This window comes from Cibotium barometz, chromosome 15 (genome assembly GCF_041138505.1).
Source record: "Cibotium barometz isolate CiBa-2024 chromosome 15, ASM4113850v1, whole genome shotgun sequence".
Taxonomy (NCBI): domain Eukaryota; kingdom Viridiplantae; phylum Streptophyta; class Polypodiopsida; order Cyatheales; family Cibotiaceae; genus Cibotium; species Cibotium barometz.
This window is the reverse complement of record NC_141060.1, coordinates 8,086,886-8,090,582: the sequence shown is the minus strand read 5'-3', so window position 1 is coordinate 8,090,582 and position 3,697 is coordinate 8,086,886.

Here is a 3,697-nt window from a genome sequence, read left to right as displayed (position 1 = left end):
TGCTCAATGAGTTGGGAAAGTTGCTCTTTAAGTTCAATGGCTTCAAGAAGGGACATTTTATAGGGCGTGTTTGAGACGGGTTGAGCTTCAGGGATCACCTCGATTTCATGATCGACTTCTCAAGGAGGCGGTAGCCCTGTTAGCTCGTCATGGAAGATGTCAGAGAATTCTTGGAGCCAAGAGGGTTCTGTCTCCATACTTTGTTCAATGGCTTTGTTGAGCTTGACTAAGAAAACTTGCTGACTCTTACGTGTTCCCTTGAGAAAATGTTTTGCCTTGACTACCCTAGATTTAGGTTTTCCTGTTATCCCTTGAACATATATTACTTGGCCATGCTCATTTTCAAAAGTGATACTCCCCTGATAAAATGAATGCTAGCTTTGTTTGCAATTAACCAATCCATCCCAAGGATTCCATCATAAATTCCCAATGGGGCAAGACTCTAAAGTGGCCATGAGTTTGCTCATTACCCAACTCAAAATCAAGGTTTCCTATAGAGTGGCGAGATACTACTTCTTTCCCACTGGCTAACTCTACAGTCATTCTTCTAACTGTTTTTTGACTCAAGTTTAATTTTTGCAAACACCTAGGAGAAAGAAATGAATGGGTACTGCCACAATCAATCAAAAGCTGAAATGGCTTACCGTGATGAGTGGCTGGGGTTTGGATTACACCAAATTGTTTATTGGGACCTTGGTGTTCTACTATCGCATGGACGGTGGCGCGCTCTTCTTCAGCCATTTCCAAGGTCGGTTCTTCACTTATAATACAAGCGGTCCTATAGCAACTGCTTCTCTGCGCGGCCTCTGCCACGCCCATCGCCTCTTGCTCCTTGGTGGATAGGGGTTCCACGGCCTTGATTTCCTCTGCTACCTTGGGAAAATGATGTTGCCATCTTGGGACAGTTGGCTCTAAAGTGTCTCGGCTCATTGCACTCAAAACACAGAGGGCCTTCTCTGGAAGAAGCAGCATACGAGCGGGGGGACAAAAGAGTTGCCTTGTCGCCCTTTGTTGTAGTAGGGGAAATTCTGTTGGGGTTTCTCATAGGGTTGATCTTTAGGATTTGCCTCAGGGTAAGATCTCTTTTGATGCTTAGGTTTGTCAATCCTCATTTCTTTCACAAGGGGCTTTGCTCGTATGAGAGCATCTTGTAATGTGCTTGGCCTCATTGCTTCAAGGCGGGAATCTAAGGGTTCATTTAACCCTTGGCAAAAACGAGCCACTTGCTGGGAAGTAGTCATACTTGGGGCATACTTTCGAAGAGTGATAAATTTGGAATAGTAGTCCTCAAGAGTTAAGCTGCACTGCCTAAGACTAAAAAACCCATTCATCTTTATGGATTCATGGGATGGGGGAAGAGATCTTTCCTTTACTGCCTGCTTGATGTCTTCCCACATTTGAGAATGCTCGGTGACTTCCTTGACACGACACCACTATTTCCACCAGAGTTTAGCATCTCCGATGAGGCGAAACCGTGCAAGCATAGACTGATTTGCTACTCCAGTATCGGCCCGGTAGAGAAATAATTATCCATCGTCTCAATCCAGACTTCAGCATCCTTCTCAACCTTTGAACCTTCTCCTTTAAATGAGGGAGGTTGCATTTGCTTGAGCAGGAGCTTCTTCTCTTGGGTATCAGTGTAAAGCACATTGGGAAGTGGAGGGTGATCGTCCTGGCCATCATTGTAAAAATAATTTTAAGATTACAAGATTCATATTTGCACAACGCTTATTTTTGGAGAGTAAAACATTGAAATCATTTTATTTTCAAATATTTACAAGGATGAGTTTTATTACAAAGATCTGAGACTAATATAATTAGTCTTATTTGCCATCAAGCGAAATTCCTAAGTTTGACTATGACATAAGGGTAGAGCGGTCCACATAGGTGAAATATGGGGGTTCCACTGTAGTTTCTAAGACTCTAAAAACTGATGGTAAGGGTGGTAGACTCTGGATTGGGATAGGTCCCAACACAGCTACTCTATCAGCAGGTAAGAACTGCATCACTTGGTCATACACCCAGCGATCCTGAGGTATGCGAATCCCATCTATAGTCACAGAGGTGTCGGCCCCGCAATGAACCAAAATAAACGGATCATCTTCAACTTTTCAATCCAACGAATCCGCTTTAGGTCGGTGGTAAGGTTCCCAATTCGATCTGCTCGGATGAAGAAATATCTCGGCCCACGATTCCAAAAATCTCTACCCCATCCTCTTTCAATACGAGAGAAATGAGGGAGGGACATCTTCTCTAGTATCTGCACCATGGTGTCACGGAACTCAAAATTTGAGGAGTGACTAGCAGTCTCGAAGATGCATTGGAAAACTAGAAACTTTGAGTAGGCATCTTCCTCTTCCTACAATCATTCAAACATCAATTCAACTTGTTTGTTTTAGTAGGATGTTTTTATTAATTAGCATTATGTTAGGTAAAACATTCATTGCAAAACAACCTTAAATGGCAATTCCTAAGAGCTAAGATCGGTTGTGATACCAATTGTAAGGTTCTCCCCTTCTAAAATAGGAGAAACACTTAAGATAGTCCACTAAGTCTTAACTTGGAGAAAATTTCCTATTTATCGACACCTTGACCATGTAGAGATTCAAGGATATGATTCACAGGTAAGACCTAGTCCTATCTTGCAGCAGGGGAAGCGTGATCTTCTAAAAATCAAATCACCTATAGGATAATTGATCATAAATTGGGCAACTACTAGACTTGATTTCTAGAGGCAACGCTTTTTTTCTCATCCATGCAAGGCACAGCCGCCGCCGCTGACCTAGTCTTCTAGAATAGAGTTGCCCAAGAATCTATTTATCTAGCATAAGGCTTTCACTTAATCTGTTGGAAAGCTACCCGACTAATCGGGTCCACTCGTCTGTAGGATGGTGCCATCGGGGCATTCCATCCTCCCACTTTCCACCCTACTCACGTGTCAATTTGTTTTCTAATTAATCCTACCACACTGTTTGACATAAATAAACATGTTTCTTAATTAAGGCCTTTTTTACAAGGTTTGTTAAAATAGCCTTTTTACACAATATAATCATGCCAAAGACAAGATATATATATAAAAAGTTTATACATGAATCAATTCCATACAAGCCAAACCGGCTCTCTTATTCTTTTCCTTTATACTGCCGATGATCTAGAATTCGACCTTCCAGCCTTTACATGCTGGGCAAAACCCTACGGGACCATACACCTCATTGTCGGCCCTGCTAGGTGGCGAGGACTCAAGTCAGCCTGTCGCCCTCTCAGGCTCCATCGCTCGATCCTCTCGCCCCCCTTAAAGGGATGTCTGCACACTAGGGTGGGCTTATTCACCGCGCTAGCTTGGGTCCTTAGAACTAGGCAGCATCATAATCTCTCACCTCGGCGAACCTTATTCTCCCAATGGTATGAGAGATACCTTGGGCCATTCCCGGGCTTTCCTAACAACGCCACCCAGTTACACAAGCATGGAATGGAGTTAGCGTTGAAGCCAGGAAAAACTTGCACTCTTTAAAGATAAAAATTTCAATGCAATTTATTGAATACAGCATCACACAATTCGTAACTTCATACAATTTATGTCATTATTTTAAAAGGAAAAGATACACATTTATTAGCACTAATATAAAAAAAACTCTTCTTTAAAATATAACCAAGCTAACCTGGCCACCATTTCCTTAAGGAGCTTGAAAAGGGAGGG